Genomic DNA, 20,395 nt, shown 5'->3' with positions numbered 1-20,395 from the left:
AGCCTAAATGCATACAACATGATGATGTGAATATGCAAATCAGCACAGACAAACAAGGTAAACAAGGTTTATATGTAGTTAAGCTCGCTCATGGATGTCCTGTAAACTTGTAGCTCTGGGATCGTAGTTAACAACATTCCATTGAGCATTATTCAACTTAATGATGTACTTCTCTCACTTAAACAGAACCATATTAAATGTGGAGACCCAATATTGGGTGTTTTTAAAAGTTCTGTAATGTAAAAATAATAGCAGGTCTACAAGCACCTTGTACAATATATTGGCTAATTCACTAGTTTTAAAATAGGGCATAAGTCTCTGGGGTATAGGTACAGTAGAATCACCTTAATGTTGCTATTGGATGTGAAACCTGTACAGTAACTTTCCCTCTGTCTATCACGCTAGGGTCTGTGATACCCTACTGTTGTCACCACCATGCTGTTGACTTTAGCCTAACCTGCCGTTTGACAACACTGCCTGTCAGTGGTCTTTAAACAAGATCATGGCCTTTCGTCCAGTATTTCACGGTAACAAACGATGCTTTGAAAGGGGCTTGTCTGCCGTAAATTACCTCTTGTTGAATGTTTGCATAATGCCCTCAGACGGTCAACCTGTAACATACAAAACAGACAAATGCAATAAAGACATCATCTGATAATGCAAGGCTGCTTGACATTAACTTTTTGAGGCACTTGTCCATTGGACAAGTCATTTCTTTTACTAATAAATAAGACCCCCTTGGCCCCCTCCACCCTCCACTCCATAGTATCGGCAGTCCATAGTCTGCATACTAGCACAACACTGCTAGGAGCGTCACAGAAAAAGTGAAACCAAAAACCACTTGTGTACATTTTTAATGAACTTGTCCATAAAGATTTATTAGTTGTCCCGGACAACATGACAAGCCTTAATGTCATGCCCTGCAAGGCACAATTTGTATTGTATCGTGTTGATGTAGCGTCGGCTTAAAGGAGTAGTTCACCCAAAAAAAATTATCGATTTGAACCCATGAAGCCTTGAATTCGGTGCCATGGCATTGGTCCGAAGGTTCATTAGTCCGAAGGTTCATTAGTCTGAATTTGTTAAGAATACTATGCCTAACTCTAACCCTAACCCTAACCTTAACCTCAGTAACCCTAACTAAATTCAGACAAATGAATCTTCGGACTAATGAACCTTCGGACTTATGGGCAGTCCCCTTGAATTCATGGAGATTTATTTGGTTTTTGATGCATTCCTAAGCCAATAATTTGACCGGTGGAGTGTTCGGTACCGGACACCACCGGTCATCAACTTATTATGAATTCAAGGCTTCATGGGTGTGTAATTGATTGAAAATAAGTCATTTTTGGGCCTTTTTCTCAAATGCGTTTGTTGTTTTTGGGTCTACATGACCCCATGATAAGAAGTCATGGAGGATAAACAGCAATGCTGTTGCAGAGACGGGTAGTGAGAGTGTGTTGTCAGTTCGTCCACGTCCACTTGTCCAGCCTGAATCATTAGCCTACATACTGTGGTAGCTGACCTCCTTTGTAGACCGCAAGCCAGGCCCAGGTATGTAACCTCCATTTGTCACCCTCCCTCTGGTCGCTCCTTGGGCCAGACAACAGTGTACTGTTCCAGATACAGCCGGGTGATTTTTTAGGACCACAAAAAAGAAACGTAATACTAACTCACCTCTGACTTTGAGTCTGCTCTACCAATACCGATCTTTTGTGCCATCTTGATTTTGTCTCTCTCTCTCTCTCCCTCTCGCTCTCTGTAAGTTTGTGTCAGTGTTATCTTTATTTGAAGGGGGCCCATGATGTGTCATGGTCTGGGTGTAAAGCAACCCATGGCAGCCTGGCAGATGACTCTTTTCCAGGCTTACTGTGATGGTAAAATGGAATAAAGAGATTACTGTAGTACTGTTGTACACACAGTCATATGTCTGGGCCTGTATCCTCATTATCTCTCAGTGAGTGTACTTGCCCTATTATACGGGCAGCATGGTTGAGCTCAAAGAGATACCTTCTCCTAAAAACACATACTGAGTGTATGTAGAGAATCATACAACACGAATCCCTCTCAATCATCACTTATGTGACCCACTAGAAGTCTGTGGCTGTGTAGTGTGTAGACACTTTACTCCTTTACTGACTCTGTGCCTTTATTTTGTTTGTTATTACTTGCGCCAGCAGAGCGCGCAAGTACTGCCTTCGGCTGCGTATGTAGGTACCGGTATGTCGGTGTCTGTATGTAGGTATGTTGGTGTCTGTGTTTGTTTAAACCCATAGCCCAATCAGGGACCAGCATTTCTGGCAACGTCATCATTAACAGCCAATGAGGGACCAGCATTCCTGGTGATGCCAGTGGTGATGCCAGTGGTGAGCGCACCTCATGGTGCACAAGTAGGCCATGCATGGCCTGCTTGTGCACAAGGAGCAACTTGGCACCTTGAGTTCTAGTTTTATTTTGTTTCTGGGCATGAACCTTTGGGTGGTACAGTAGGTGTGTTCTATTGGTGTAAATGAGCCGGGAAGGAGAGTCCGACTTTGAATGTTGTTTACAAACCGCACCCGAGGAATACTACTCATTATATCTAGTATAGTGAAGGGGAAAAACAACTATGAGAATATCTGCCATAGTTCATATGGTATGTATTTGCCAGACCCATGAAATGGGTAGGCCTACATAAGCAAATGTCGGTCTGTCCGGGTTTTCTATATAAAGGGTATATATGATGATGACATGACGATGACATGTCTACAAAAGGCATGATGTCATAAATGATGATGACAGACAGGGGGTTGGCAGAACCGGGGTCTGGCACAACCAGGTTGACCTGGTCTATTTGCCAGACCCATGAAATGGGTAGGCCTACATAAGCAAATGTCGGTCTGTCCGGGTTTTCTATATAAAGGGTATATATGATGATGACATGATGATGACATGCCTACAAAAGGCATGATGTCATAAATGATGATGACAGACAGGGGGTCTGGCACAACCAGGTTGACCTGGTCTATTTTTTATTATAGGTACCATATATTTTAGTGAATTAAATCATTGTATCCATTTTCACTGCCTGCCTGTTTCCGTAGTTGGAGGGATTCATGAATGACAATTTGTTCACAATGTAGGCTGACTGATGGGTGTGGATGTCTCTGAGGTCTACTCATATTGCCCGTCACTGGTGTGGTCACGCTGTGAGTGTCACCGACTAGTGGTCACAAAGCCACGGGGTTCTGTTTCTGGACTGGCAGGCACTATGGCCCATGCTCATATACCAGCTGATCTGTTCCGTTCCTGTTGCTAGTGTAGATGTAGTCCTGTTGTCTTGTTGCCCAAAGACTTGACTTCTTTTCTGAACCCTCACCTGACCTGATTAACCACTTAAACCCTACATCAGGGATTTTCAAAGTTTTTCAGGCCTTAATCTGAGGATCAGGTAAGCAAGCAGGGTCCCCCACTATTGTATAAAGTTGTGTTGCATATTAAACATTTTATTTGATTTCATAGATAGCTTCATATATGTTGACAGCACTATCATCACATTCCGTGTTGTGTAAATTAATTAATAATAAATCACTTAAGGTAGGGCAAATATTAATATTTTCTGGTTTAAACTGAAAGTTTTTGGTTAAAAGGTTAGAGCTCTATATTCTGATAGTAATCACTGCTATAGAGTGTTTGTTCAGTAACAGGGGTCACCTCACTGCATCTCCCCAGCTCTTTCATCATGAAGAGAAAATACATTTTGATGTGGGTTGTCAGGCTGGAAGACCCTTATTACTGAACAAACGCTCCATATAGCAAAGATTACTATCAAAATAGAACATATAGCTATTTAACACTTTAAAAATCAAACCTCGGTTCGAAGTGAAGCGGTGAATCTGAGTATAAAATTGTCTGGAGAGCCAAATTGTCATGTGAAGCTTGACTATTAGGACTACTGAATATAATAGGACTACTGCAGTAGTCCTAATATATTCAATGTGTTCTAGAGCTATGAACTCTGTATATACATTCGGTTCGAAGTGAAGTGGTGAACTTTTATTCTATGAATGAATTAATGATTTTATCTGGAGGGCTGGATTGTCATGTGAAGCTTGACCAATCCTCAAAGTATGGTCTCATTGGACATTTTTAATCATCCAATCATCAGACCGGGACGGACACTATACACATATTCTGGACGTACGGGACAGATAAAACCTGTTCATTCTGGACTGAAATGACCATATATGGACATGAGGGGACACACATGGGACACACATTTACGGACAGATAAAACCTGTTCATTCTGGACTGAAATGACCATATATGGACATGAGGGGACACACATGGGACACACAAAGCCACTCCTTGGAAGCGGCTTTCACCGCTTCAAAAAAAGTTCCTATCACATAAGGATTTTGCGCCCCCCCCCCCCTGTAGTAGCTTAGTTTGAAGACCCCCTAATGATAATGATGAAAAGTTTGTGACCTTGTAGGTACATGGTCACAAACATTTCACCTATTTTCACCAAATGATTGCCTATTTTCCTTCAATGTTCGCCTATGACGTGACGGGAGTAGGGATGCCAGGTTGAAAATGGTTAATGAAAGGATTTATTTACCCAGCAGCTCCGTAACAACTGTCTACCTCAAACTCATAGGCTTAGAGACAAATCTTCCCTCAATGGTTCACCCACGGCCTCGGCAGATTTAGGCTTATACTGTGTTTATTAAGAACACTATCCAGAGAAGATTAAAGCTATTGTATACTGACGCCTTCACCCATGCTTTATGTTTGTTCACCTTCGACAGTCGTACCTGACAGACAATCCTAGTTGGCAATAAATGTTGCCTGTAAGTCCTCTTGGTTCAGAAGTCTGGAATTGCAGTTTAATACAGCCAACCTGTGATTACTGCTCCCAGCCCAGATGTTGACTTTCCTTTTTTAGCGCCCTGTGATTACTGTGCACTGAGGCAGCCTATTACAGGATAGATGCAGAAGTGTGTGTGTGTGTGTGTGTGTGTGTGTGTGTGTGTGTGTGTGTGTGTGTGTGTGTGTGTGTGTGTGTGTGTGTGTGTGTGTGTGTGTGTGTGTACTGTATAACACTGGAGTGAGTGAGTGTGAGTGTGTGAATTAAACACAACAGCACCATCAAAATAGTATATAGCCTAAAGTGAAAAATGCTTGCTGTAGTGTTAAGTATTGCTAACTTGCTCAAATTACCACCACAGTTGTAATTTCAAGTACCCCAAGTGTTCCTAACTACAGTATTCCATACACATACAGCCATGGCCTTCAGAGACTACTGGCGCCTTGGTGGTTAATAGCATCACACTCACAGCATGGTACAATCTACAGCCATGACCTATTAGCATCTAGCATTCCCCATTATATTTGCTGTCCAATGGATCAGGCATGTGTGTGGTTAGGCCTCAGGCTGTTCTAGGAAGCTACACTGTGGTGCTAAGACTCACACGGAGAAGAATGTTCTGTTCTGAATCAGTACCCCCCCTCCTATTCCCAGGCAGGCAGTCCAGAGCAAGTACAGAGAGGAAGGGGAATTATCACATCAGAATATTACAGTATTTCAGCTGCCAAAAATGTACAGTATAGGATATTAAGGATATCAATGACTTATGGCTCAGTAAACATTATAGAAAACTACCATACAAGACAACATAATAAGTCTTACAGATATATATACAATATATTTTGAGCTTCTAGGTGCATAGAGGAGTCATGTTGGGACAGAGTTGAGATATGAGAAGACTGAGGTTGGAGTTCAATGTAACGGGAGCCCGATGACCCCGGTTTTGTCTCTAGTTTGCCTGCGGAACCGCTGTTACAGATGTGACATGCACACACACATCCTTGAGTCCTGACTGATCTGCATTCCTGGAATATCTATGGCATTCCTGCTGCGTGATTCCCATCACAGGGCACTGGCAAGGGCACAGAGACACAGATAGAGATGGATAGGTAAACATAGAGAAAAACCCCTCCCTAGAACGGTGGTTCTCAACCTTTTCAGGCCATGACCCCCAAAATAATCAATTTAACTGGGGACCCCTCCCAACCTGACAACAACTAAGAGTTGAGGAATTACATTTTGTATAACACGGTTCTATTGTGGAAATAGCAGATCTACGTACGTTGCGAGGCGTCGTGAGCATGTTGATCGGCTATTTTCACAATTTCTGCCTCAAATGTTTTACAATTCTTGGCCAATGTCTAATTTGCCATTTCAGAGGTATTAAAACGTCCTTAAATTGTCACTTTAGAATTGTGCTTGTACCTCTAGACTCAAACTTTATGTTGGTTTGTTTACTTTTGAGTGAGAAAACAATTAAGCATCTGGGGACCCCCCAAAATAATTTGGCCGACCCACAGGTTGAGAACCACTGCCCTAGAAAGCTTTTAGACGACTCAGTTAATAATCCGCAGTGACCACTGATCATCACGTCATCTTTTTGCCTCCTCCTCCCTCTCATGGCACCTCGTTTTGAATCTCGACTGGATTCGGTTTTGTCATAAAGCAAATTGGTGCTCTCTACTGCACACTGACGCCTGACAGTGTTGTTCGACGTGTCGCTAAACAAAAAGCAACACGTTTTCATTTTCTGACACTTTCATTTTCTGATTCATACTTTATCACCAAAGCATAAATCAGGCTTTTTGCTTTTGTATGTGAAGGGACATTTTACACAAGAATGCAAAACAAGATAATTGCTGCTCCGTGGGGTCCTTGGCGGTGCAAGAGACCCTTACTCTTGTTCCTGTTATGTTCCTTATGAGGCTTTGAGGTCACGGTTGGTTATGTTCATTCTGTACACACATGAATTAAGCTAACTGCTCATTAGCCATATGGTGGGTTAGAGGCACACGCACGGGCACACACACGCATGCACGCACGCACGCACGCACGCACACACACACACACACACACACACACACACACACACACACACACACACTCTCACACACACACACACACACACACACACAGTAGAGCATTGGTTCTCAAAGTGGGGTCCAGGGACCCCCAGGGGTCCTTGAGGGAGTTCCAGGTGGTCCGCAGATAAATGATAGTTAGGAACCAAATGGGTCTGTAACTCTGAGAGTGTACAAATGGAACCAAATGCACACGCACGCACGCACGCACGCACGCACGCACGCACACACACACACACACACACACACACACACACACACACACACACACACACACACACACACACACACACACACACACACACACACACACACACACACACACACACACACACACACACACACACACACACACACACACACACACACACACACACACACACACACACACTCCTGCAGGATTATCCATTATTGTCCTCCATGGTCCTTTGTGCAATTCAATGTTGATGAAAAATGAGATATTGAAATAAAAGCAGATTAGAGACACTGTGAGCGATGATTACAAGTCATATGTTGCTGCCAGCTGGCCACTACTGCACTGCTTTCAATTAGATTTCCGTTAACCCAGTGACACATATACCTATACATCGATTGCACCTCTCTCAGGCCTCCGACCTTAACTCATTCACTGCCAAGAATATTTAACCAAACTACTAACCGCTGCCCTTTGTTTTTCTTTACCTGCCCTTCGTTTTTCTTTACCTTTTCAAGTAGTCACAGAATATTTGTATATTTTTCCTCGCAGACACGGACACGCTTTCTGTGTGTAAGAAAACATGAGACTCGTTTGAGCCTTGCAATCTATAGTTGCCGTTTGAAAAATGCAGTTTTGTCAAACACATACTGAGACACGGAAGAGGAGAAAAAGGGGAGCGACACCCAACTCTAACCCTTACCCTAAACCTAACCTCCGTGGGGTGTGTCACTAACCCTCCCGACGCTCCTTTGTCAAAATGGCGGTCGTTCGAAAGAGTGAGATTTCCTCGAGAAAAAGCAGAGTTCTGTGAAAAAAACAGGAATCGGATGGAGAGCCGTTTTTTTTAGATGACGTCATTTCACACGTTCCGATTCCAATTGTTTTACACCAGATGGGGCTGTTCGTTAACTTGCGAAAAATACTAAGAACAAAAAGACGCTCTTAGATATGTACGTCGGTCTGGGCGTTTGAAAAAAAGACGTGAGGACTAGGGAGACGTGTGTGAATACGTTAAAGAAGTACAGTTTGGTGGATATCGTTGCTGTCAGATGGAAACTTAGTAAGTCCTCTGTTAATTATCATAAAAAAAAAAGATTTTAAAATAGTGAAAATAGCTGACGTGAGGCGTTTGAGCTTGTACATCTGCTATGTTCACTATAGGCCTGTCACAATTAATTGTTTCCATGTTGAAGGTTAATATATTTTCAAACATTTTCGCGTTGTGAGCTTGTAGATCGGCTATTTCCACTATCAATGTTCTTTTTTAAGTATAAAGTTGACAAATATGTAATTTCTTTGTATATTTAGGTTGTGTCATATCTGCCATGTGTAACCTCAAAGCCTAAAAGCCAAACAGAAATGTAATTGTCAACAACAAAAACAATTAAATCGTTAATCGCGTTTGAGTGGCAATTAATCGTCATGTAAAATGTCATAATCGTGACAGCCCTAGTTCACTACTTGTGTGCAACGCTCTTGCGTGATGAACTGATGAAGTATGGCATTCATTTATGAAAAACAATGAAATACGGAGATACGAGGTTTCCGCCCAGTGGCAACGATCTGAAGAATGATGTCATTGTATTGTTGTGGGCTGGGGCACGTGGCAGGTGGATGAGACAGGGTTAACTAAAGAGGCTGCTAGCTGCCTGCCGGCCTTCCTGTTGTGTGTCTGTTTATATCTGTCTCCGTGGGGGGTCCACACGGTTCTTTGGAGCCTCCCCCCCCCCCCCCCACTCCCTATGGATTGGGGAAGCCCTGTATAAACCCCCACCCGCCCCCACCCCCATGGGACATCTCTTCCTCCATTAGTTAATTTCTGATCAGCTGCGCCCTATCATTAATTCATGCCTCTTGCAGCACAGACGCTGAAGGTTGCCTCTGTGCATCTGATCCCTCTCCTGTCACTCACACACGCGCGCGCGCGCACGCACGCACGCACGCACGCACGCACGCACGCACGCACGCACGCACGCACGCACGCACGCACGCACGCACGCACGCACGCACGCACGCACGCACGCACGCACGCACGCACGCACGCACGCACGCACGCACGCACGCACGCACGCACGCACGCACGCACGCACGCACGCACGCACGCACGCACGCACGCACGCACGCACGCACGCACGCACGCACGCACGCACGCACGCACGCACGCACGCACGCACGCACGCACGCACGCACGCACGCACGCACGCACGCACACACACACACACACACACACACACACACACACACACACACACACACACACACACACACACACACACACACACACACACACACACACACACACACACACCCGCCACAGCATGTGCATCAGCCCAGCAGACAGGCAGGCTGCCACCACGATGGCATAGAGGAAACAAAGAAACAAAAGAAGGTTAGAAAAGCAGGGACGGTAGAGGTGCACTTACTTGTTAGTGTGCGAAGGTCTACCGCAGCGGTTCTCAACCTTCTCAGGCCGCGACCCCCATATTTGAACCCCCATATCTGAAGATCACTAAGAGTTAAGGCATTACATTTTGTATAACACGGTTCTGTTGTGAAAATAGCACCCCTGCTTGGCCAGGGGAGCAACATGTGCTCACAAGCTTCAGGCATTACTAACAGTATGTTTTCCTACATGACCCTGGAAGAGTAGGCAGACCATCTCCAACCACTGCAGATGTGCTAGTTATATTGTACATACCATACACATTTGTTAAAATAGAATGTTTCACTCATTAAAATAAGTTCTGGATTGCAGTTTAATTTAAGTTTATGCATGCAGACATTATCATGACCAAACTGTGATTTGCCTATTTTACACAAAGCTTTGATGTGAGTTATTGTGGCTGGTTTAAATGAAATGACCCTATTTTATTAAAACAATGTTTGCACCAGGTTGAAAGTGGTTAAACTATGATCAGACTTCTGCAGGAAGTGCAATTTCACCCTCATGCAAAGCCGCTGGTCATAGAATATCAGAGGAACTGTGTGTGTAGGATATATAATACTGTATGTATTTACAGATGTGCCTATTGATCGGTGAGTGATCGTGATCGGCCGATAATAATCGGCTTTGCCTATCTACAAGCTAGATCAGCTATTTTCACAATATGTATCTGTGGGGCTGAATGTTACCTCAGCTTCAACTCCTACAAGTTGAATTGGATACTAAAGGACCTCAGCCTGCAATCTCCTAATGTTTATACTTAATATACAATGTCAATGTTTTGAAAGAATAATCATTAAATATATAAATACTGCTACAGTAACACAATAAATCGAAGAATTTATGGATTTGACGCTGTGATCGGGAATATCGGTATCGGCAGATACTGATTCCAGGTGATCGGTATCGGAATTAGAGCATCTCTAATAATATTGTATGTACTGTATATTAGAAGCAGTGTTAGAGGCTGGAGTCCCCTTTGGATCACATCTGCACGTGTGCCTGGTGGGGGATGTCCTTCGGAAGCTTTATCTTCCTCCAAGGCCGAGTGAAACGAAACAAATTAGACGCTTGTCAGAGGCCAACGGAATGTAATCATCCCTCAGATGGGCATTAGTCCTGGCTCCTGGCTAGCAATCTGCCTCTCAGTCAGCGCCCACATGGGCCCTCCACCACCATAGACTGGTTGAGTGCTTCCCGCTCTCTGATACCGCACAGGATCATGAAGAAATAGGCTTACCATAACTAATTGCGTGACAATGTCTAAGTCGAGTTGATTAGCTTTCTTTTGTTCAGGCTGATACGATCATCCGATGCCGCCCCGGACTGATGCTTGGCTGGACAGGAGAGAAAGAACCATGGCACCTTGCACTGTGTTAGCCCTTTAATATTTAAAGGCCCATTAATTAGAACATTTCTGAGCTGCATGTCATTATGCACGCTGGAGAAACTCAAGCCTCCAAGTCCAGGATCAGATCTCTTCAGCCTGAGCAGTTCCTGTGTCAGTGTCAGTGAGCACGATGGGACAGTTTGGACAGAGCATGATTCTGCCTGTTTTGGTGGCTCAGGTTACCACTGTCTATCAGTTATTTGTGCTCAGAGACCCATAGCGTGGAGACTGGGTTTGAATGGAGTCTGTTGCTTGACAGCATCTCTAAAACTGTGCCTATTAATGGAACCATCAAAATGGGTTACTGGAAGGCTGGGATGAGTGGTGAGTGACCTGCTAATCAAAACCAAAGAAAACTTGATTAAAATGGATACCCCCCTGTTGAGGCTCACAGGCTCACAAACTTTCACTTGTCCAGACCATGAGACCGATCAGCTGTTGAAGTGGCCAGCAGGCAGCTGATTCAAATTTTGGGGATTGACACTTTGGGGGGGTTGTGTGTCTGCATGCGTTGTGTATTTGTGTTGAGTCGACACACCCATGTCCCTGTGCGCCCCAGCTGGCCTTTGTTAGGGGTATTTCCGCCTGGTTAACCTCTGGGCTAAAGGCTTTGTCCTGCGTTGGTGACAGACCTGCATGGGGAACAGGGGAGGGCAGGGTCAGGGGGGAGGAGCCTGGAGTTTAGCAAACCATCTGTTGCTGAGACAAAACATGAACTGCTTCATTCTGTGGCTCTTAAGACACTCATGGACTTAATGTGCACAGACAAGACATTAATGTGCACACATAATAGACATCTTGTAGACACAAAGACACGTGCAAGCACACGTGCACATCTGACTGCAGCTTTTCTGTGCCCTGCTGCCCTCACTTAATTACACACCTACCCACACGTGCGCTTTTATATTTGTGTTCATGCATTGTAGCATTCACCCACATGCAGCATACTCTCTCTCTCTTGCACACATGTGCACACGCGCGCGCGCACACACACACACACACACACACACACACACACACACACACACACACACACACACACACACACACACACACACACACACACACACACACACACACACACACACACACACACACACACACACACACACACACACACACACACACACACACACACACACACACACACACACACACACACACACGCACACACACAGATTATGTTATTTATTTTTATTTTATTTTTAAGTTTGCCAAAACCTAGGCTAAGTAGCATTCAAAAGCTAATTAAAACACTGATAACTGAAGTCTAATTATTGTGCGATCCTAAGTTGAATTTGCATTCAGAGTCTTTGATAACTATTTTCTTTTGGCCCTCTGCTTATTTCCCACATCCAGACATTCAAAGCATGCAGTTTATTAGTGGCGTACCACCAAACATTTATCCCATTAAATAGCATCCATAGATCATATTTTGTCTTTCCATTAGAGACAGTGCCCTGTCCAGTGTGCTGCTGTGTGACTGTGAGCATGTAAGAGAGATGATGGCTTTCCTTGGCGTACCTTAGGGAAACAAACTCTTTTACTATTTTAAGAGAGGCTTACTCAGAACATTAGCTGTTCTGGTAAGATTTTGTTGGAAAAAGTTCCTCCTAATACTTGTATTACTTGCGTCAGTGAAATATTTGTGTTGGGACATCTACCGGATGTGGTGTAGAAACCTGCGGTATATGTGTATGACTTATACCTCTCCATTCCTACTGTCTTCACTTGCCCACTGTCAAGGGATTGGACGATATGAACATTTCATATCACGATTAATGTGACCAAAGAAACCGCGATTTATGATATTATCGTGATAATCAAAATATCCCCAACATCCATTATCCTTCGGCGGAACATTTGCCAAAACATTGCAGATCTACAACGTGACACATATAATATCGCTTATCGTCCCATCCCTACCACTGTCTGACTCTGTCTAACATCTGGCAAGTCCTATTGCAACTAATTCCCTGACTGACTTGTCTGTCTGTCTGTCCTCTTTACTGTCTGTCCTTTTTCCGATTTACTGCGCAATGTAGTTAGTCAGATATACTATAGTTATACTGTATGATGTGAGGCTGATATCTTATATGTACAATAAATATATAAGCAATATTACACAAGAGGGTGTATCAGCACGCCTGCATTGCTGCAGGAATGAGCCGAAGATGAGAATATATATATATATATATATATATATATATATATGTTACAGGATGTTTGGGTAACCCAGGACGTTCATTGTAAGAGCGCTCGTTTTGTAGTTCACCACACACTAATCACCACCAGGTGGCGTACGACAGCCATTCACTCATACTCTATGCATTTACTAGTGAAGGCGCTGACGTCACTCGTTTGCGACTATATTTGCGACGTTGTTTACGTAGCCTAGCCTAGCCTAGCCTAGCCTAGCCTAGCCTAGCCTAGCCTAGCCATTATCGTGCGCTTGCCCAGGCCTTACGGCCTGGGCAAATATTAATATAACGATTGCGTCCACCACGGCTTCGTAACTCGCGCGGCGCTCCGCCGGCCGCGCGGCCCTGGCCCGCTCTTCGCGGCCACTCGCGCCTACGGCGCTCGGGGGCGAAGAGCAGGACCAAGGACCGCTGGCCTTCGCGCCGCTTGGGGCTTCGTGGATACAGGGGGGCTTCGTAACTCGGTTGGGCTTCGTGTCTGGGGCTCCGCCAGGCTCCGCCTGGAACACGTTGCTGTGGGTGCCCCGGCGCCGCCCCGGCGCCGCCCCGGCACCGCACGGCGAACGCTCCGCGTCTTGAACGTGCTGGTTCTCTATTAGACTATGACATATATATATATATATATTAGGGCTTCAACATTCCTCAAATATTAAATTCGAATATTGGTCTTAGAAATTGGCCCGAATATCGAATATATTCGAATATTAAAAAATAAATAATAATAATAATAAAAAAATAAAAATAAATAAAAAATAAATCGTTTTCTTTTTTCTTTTTTTTTTATTATTATTATTTTGTATCATCAATATTGGCCATGGTCTTCAGTTTCAAAGAGATTTATTTATAAATCTGATGAAAATTGTTTTACACAAAAAGTAAATGCAATTAGGCTATAAAACTATTAAAAGCAAAAGAGTAAAGTAAATAGCCACTGTAAGTTCTCTGTTACCATTATCAAAATAGATGGGTGTGTTGCCAAATCCTGTGAGAGGAATAAGCAACCAGGTCTATGAAAACAAGCCCAAAATAAGTGAATATAAGCCACATGATTACTTAGTTTAAACCTATATACATTGGCTATTTGAAAACAGCTGGTCCGATCTACAAGCTCACAATCGCAACCACCATTATTTACAAGCAACTTTACAACAAAAAAGAAACAAGCCCAACATGGCTTATAAATATCAGACTTGGCAACACTGAGACATGCGTTCCTCTCCTCTACTCCTCCACTCGCAGTCAGTCAGTCAGTCAGTCAGTCAGAGACAGCCGCTGTCTCGCTACTGGCTAGGCTTCTAGAGCCTATGTTGCAAATGCATGCTGGTGTAAGATCAATGAGGAGAAATCTACAAGCTAAGCTGTGGTCACCCTGCTATCTGCAACAGTTTGTAACTCACAGAGCCACAGCCAGAGGGTGAAGCTAACGTTAGCAGCTTCTCATAACAACGTGTGATGAGACTCTAGAGAGAGCGGCCAGAGTTATGTTTCGTAGTACCACCGCATGGCCGTAGTTATGTTTCGGTAGTACTACAGTGGATGGCCGGAGTTATGTTTCGGTAGTACTACAGTGGATGGCCGGAGTTATGTTTCGGTAGTACTACAGTGGATGGCCGGAGTTATGTTTCGGTAGTACTACAGTGGATGGCCGGAGTTATGTTTCGTAGTACCACCGTGGATGGCCGGAGTTATGTTTCGTAGTACCACCGTGGATGGCCGGATTTTTTCTTTTTCTTTTTTTACTTTTTTTTTTTTTTTTTTTTATAATTCGAATATTAATTTTTATGATCGAATATGCATTTTTTCCCCATATTCGACGAATATCCGATATTCGAATATTAATTTTGAAGCCCTAATATATATATATATAATGAAAAAAACATCACAAGGATGCAACTGGGACGTATCATCAGTGATGTAGCCTGGGGTCGACGGGTGTTTCGGGTCTCGCAACATCATACACCCTCGCCCAGGTGACCCAGCCGGGGTTGATCTTACGTCCCATTAGCTATCCACGATCAGTCCTATTAGAGAAAGACCAGGGTCACTCAATGCGCTGCACCGGAACTACTCTGCCGGGATTAGGGGCAGCGGCCACTCTGGCGCGTGGAAGAACTAGGCTCTATGGGTTGACTCCTGGCCGGGCTCCTCCTACGTCTCACCAGGTCCTCTCCTGCTCTCACCAGGTCCAGAACCTGTGTGTTGCACCAGACTCCCGATCCAAACATTCCTTTCAGCTGCTGCAGGTGGTTGGGCCGCTAGTATTGGCCGGTGGTAGTACTGCAAGCTCCACTTGGGCAAGGTGGTGCTGCAGGCTCCACTTGCGGCTTGAATGGCCCTCCTAAAGGCCTCACCGTGGATTTTTGGGCTTCTTCCTCACAGAAGACACAGGCTGGGGCGCTAACCCAACCTGCTCCCGGGTGCCGTCTACATTCAGGCCGTATAAGGCCACCCGACCATGATTGGAGGAAGGCCACACTCTATCCTGATTGGAGGAAAACCTGTCTCCTCCACCAAAATTTAAACTGTTTTTGAGCGGTGGTCACACCGTCTCCATAGAGTGGCCGTGTGTGTATCCGTGTATCCGTGTATGTGGGTGGGTCTGTATGTAGCCTCAAGCCTGTGGTAGTACCTTTTATGACCACACATGTTAAGGGAGGGGCGCTGTTTTCAGGCCAGGCCAGGCCAGGCACACACACACACACGCACACACACACACACACACACACACACACACACAGGGGGGAAGGGGGGAGGGGTTGGTGGGTAAGAGGGTGCTGTTGAGACTAGCCTGGGGGGGGGGGGGGGGGGGGGGCGGTGACAGAATTCATAGATCTAGAACACATCGAATTCATAGATATAGAACACAGAATATGTACAGTACAGTACAGTTAGGTACAGTACAGTATACAGTACAGTTAGTTGGTGGTTGGTGGGTAAACCACCGCTCAGTTCACACAGGTGTGATTTTTTTCTCCTCATAGGGGTCCAAATATGGACTAAACACTCTATAGTAACTTTGGTATTATTTTAATTAAATTAAATCACTTAGAGGCCCCCCAGACGAGATGCGATATTGCATGAGATCAGAACTCGGAGCCGGGGGTTGATCGGTGTTCATTTCAAACGACAGCGATCCTCTGTCTTGAATTCGGGCCCGGTATATCCCGCTGTGCCAAGTGAAATATCTGAGACCATTACACACAAGACCGACGTCTAGCGATTCTAGCCTCTTGGCGATCTCGGAGGGAATCTTTTTATTCCTCAAGAGGAATAAAATCAAGAGTTGGGGATATATAATATCTTTATTATATTTATATAAGATAGGCTAATAATATATTTGGCTTGGAATTGGCTGTCGAATCATCTTTTACAGCATCACAACGGCGAGGTTTGGTTTGACAGTTAATTACCTTGAGTGCGCTGCATCTGTGATGTGATGTAGTCCACATTTTGAAGAATTAATCCGTTTTTTTGGTGAAAACAAGGGGAATGCATTAGGGTGGGATGATCATGAGGCGGTGGGAAAGTCAGACCGACAGAGTTCAAGTTTAACCTCTCTCTCTTTTTTTTTCTACTTGGCCTATTGAGCGCTGAGAAAGGCTCACAACACGTCTTTGATGTGGTGCAGATGCACACCTGAAAGCATTCTCACTGATTAATGGCCACTTTTAGAGCGGAGAGACACTGAGGAGGATGCCGTGTGTAAATGAAAAAGGTTCACGACTCAGCCTATTGAGCCTAATATTAATTAATTAAAAGGGTTCTAAATCGACCTATAGGCCTACAAGTGCAACTCTGACAGTGTTGGTTGAAGGCTTGAGGTTGGACAGTCACAGCCCGACAGAGTTCAAGTTTAACCTCTCTTTTTTTGGCCTATTGTGTGAGGAGAAAGGCTCACTTTGATGTAAATGGGCAATTTCCTATATTGAACAGATGCGCACATGCCGACGCTGTGTGTGTGTGTGTGTGTGTGTGTGTGTGTGTGTGTGTGTGTGTGTGTGTGTGTGTGTGTGTGTGTGTGTGTGTGTGTGTGTCGCTCTCTCTCTCTCAAAAAGAAAAAAGAGAGGGAGAGTGCACGCGACAACGCAAGAGAGGTTGTTCTTCATCAATAAGTTGTTAAACTTGGTCACACACAGTGTTGTAGTGGGGGGGGGACGCGTGGGCACGGCGTGCCCACACTTCTCTCACGTCGCGTGCACGCGCATTGACGCGCGTGCACAAGTGATGCGCGTGCCGGCAGGCTGGCTGCTGGTCTGTCATCAAGTACCTACAGTACCGCAGACAGAGTGCAGAAGCCAGGCAAGTACAGAGCAGATCGTCCACCGATTGGTTGTAATATTGCCATGACAACCAACAAGGCAACAACCAAGCTGACTGCCCCTTCGGGCTATGGGATAAGACTCACTGACCAACCAACCAACCAACTATGTGTCTGTGTTTACTTCTTCAAACGTTAAGCGGTTCATAGCCTGCAGCAGTTTGTTTGTTTGTTGTGAATTGTTGTTACCATAATGGATTATCTACCCAAGTATTATACCAGCACTGTCTGTACAACGGCAACGTGGTGCTACACGTGAGTAAATAAACATGTCTTATTCTTATTGGAGGGCTGGTTAGGTAAGACATAATGCCTATATTAACTATTATATTAAGCCTAAAACGGTTCTGTTATGCCGCCGTGCATTAACCATGTGAATTGTGAAATATCTCTTGTGAAAAGTCTTTAGGAAATATTGATATTATATTACAGGTCGTTCTGACCCAGCAATTGGTTGAAATAGGCTCGCCTGCCGTGCTGAAATGAGCATGATTGACACAGCAGATGGTAATAGAATATTTGAGAATGGATTAATGAATTGGAAATATCAGTTGTGCAGCTATTTTGCATGGTTTAGCTGATGATCTGGTCATCAAATTATTGGTTGAGAATGAGAACCACTGGTCTATATCAACTTGTTGCACTAACTAGCCAGTGCCGAGGGAAGTAGGGGTGCTGGGGGTGCGGCCGCACCCCCTCCCCCACGTCCCACCGCACCCCCCACCGCACCCCCTAAAGGGGGGTTGGGGGAAAAATATTGCCGATCGGCAAGTAGAGGCTCTGACATCAGTGGCGTGAAGTAGGAGCTATTGGCTCCTAAAAGAAAGGCTCTTGTTTTGAAATGTGCTTCTGGGCACTGTTTAGACAGGAAATGGCTTTCAAAGGACTTCCCTTTTAACTTGTCTAAGCGTCTGTCTCTCCGTGCGTAACATATGCGTCATGGTCTCTGGTGAATTATAACAATACGGGCATAAAAGGAATATACAGAACACCAAGACAACACAACCTAGGCTATGAATGCATTAAACATCGCCCTCTGCTAGCCCTGGCGTCCTCACTGGTGAGTCGTGGCTAAAGACTTGTAATGATGAATGCTATGTTATGCTGCTGTGCTGCCTGGCTAGGCTAATGTTTGGGCTAGCTAGTGGCTAATGGCTATGGTGTACCAGAAGTTGACCAGCTGTTTCCTAACACTGGGGTCTGGACCGATGCGGCGGACAATATAGCATCTAATAATATCCTGCTGGCTGCAATCAGATCAGTGGCATATGGCCACTGTGTGCGCATTTTTTATATGTCTCCGCACTGTCCACAGCCCGTTTGGAGAGGCAAAGGGAAAGTTTAGTGTGCAGTTCCCAATTGTGTTACATTTAGCTAAAAAATAAACCGCGGAAACCCGAATAAAACATGCAAAAAAGGTTATAAAACACAATTAAAATCCGCAAATAACCGCAATTTTTCGCGCAGCGCGCGCACTGCACGCGCGCTTCGCGCGCGTGCGTGACACGATCGACAGCCCCTCCTGCCTCAAATTAGTTCCCACGGCTATGTAACTAGCATTGACTGCTATGGTCACTTTTGATTTGGACACTGTACTATTTTAAGTTTAAAGTCATTCGATTGAAAGTTATTGCTCTACATGCGAGCATCTCGCTGCGGCCGTTTTGTTAGGCGACAGACAGGGAGTGCACAGAATGTTAGAGAGGCATGGGCTGAAGGGCCTTTTGGTGGACAATTCTGTTGATAAAGTTAAGGGCTCCCAAAAAGGAGCCTGCACTGCAGCTTTAAATAAAAATACAAAAATTTAAATACTGAAAAATAATAATATTTGTCAGACAGCAATTATCTTTTACTGGCTTGATTTCCACTGGCATTTAATCTACCTGCAGATTAGATTTCCCATAATCTTCAACTGTCTCAGGACAGGAGCTTCTTGAGCTTTGTTTTGACCATGACACACACACACATGCACGCACACACACACACACACATTTGAAACACACTGAACTGTGGATAGGTGTTTGTGCGTGTGCACACGTGGCACCCTGTTGTTAATAGTTAATGAGGATTGATGTCGGGCAGTGGTGACCTTGTATAAGGTTTCCTAGTGGAACCCAGGCCTATTGATCTCTTCAGTTTTATGGCCTGTTGGACACAACTCTCTCCTGCTCCCTGTTCCCTGGGCCACCTGAATGGTGGCACTCACAATGATTAATGCCGTTTGGCTGGGCAAAAGCAGGCTTCCTTAACTGTGCTTCTTGATTGCACAAGTTCACTTTCAAATGGTCTTGTTTCTCTATACTGCAGGCCAAATTTACGGGTCTTTCATTGAAATACCAAATGTTTGGAAACAAACGATGGCTAAAGTATATTTTGTAAAGATAAATACATTTAAAAAGCCGTATTTTAACTATGTCCAAGACCAGGTCTCATTTCGGGATCATGCCTATGTTCCCTTAGGACTGAGGGAACTTGAGCATGGACCCCTTATTTCTTTATGACATGTGATGTGTATTATATTTTGTAAAATAACATATTTTTAACAACAGGAAAACAAGGGCAAAGTATTGGTTATAACTAAGAAACAACACATGTCTCTGAGATGGCAGAGCACTTTGTAGTTCGGTGGTGAAGTTGAACAATAAATGGTTAGCTTGACTACCAGTGTGCTCCCTGTGCCAGCTGTCATGAAGGTCTAAATCACTCTTTCATCCTGAAAACTATGGATCTTGTTATAGAAGGGCCTTGCATACTCACTAACCTATTTAGACCATAATTTAGGCCACAGAGTCAGGATGTAGTGGCATTCCTTCTGGTTCGCTATACAGTCAATCAAGCAGGCTGTTCTATAAATGTATCATGCACTGCTGTAAGGAAATGGCTGTCTGTCTGAGCAATCAGCCACAGATTCCTGTTG

At 44.5% G+C, this 20,395-nt stretch overlaps 1 protein-coding gene across 1 annotated transcript in view; it reads left to right on the top strand.

The window, feature by feature from the left end:
• The window catches only part of myo10l3 (myosin X, like 3), a 99,935-nt gene that overhangs the window by 6,265 nt on the left and 73,275 nt on the right, over positions 1–20,395 (top strand). The gene's annotated exons all lie outside the window — the stretch shown is intronic.

Source organism: Nannobrachium achirus (genome assembly GCF_963921795.1).
Source record: "Nannobrachium achirus genome assembly, chromosome: 22".
Lineage (NCBI taxonomy): Eukaryota > Metazoa > Chordata > Actinopteri > Myctophiformes > Myctophidae > Nannobrachium > Nannobrachium achirus.
Note: the sequence above shows the minus strand (reverse complement) of the source record. Positions and strands in the feature narration are given on the sequence as shown.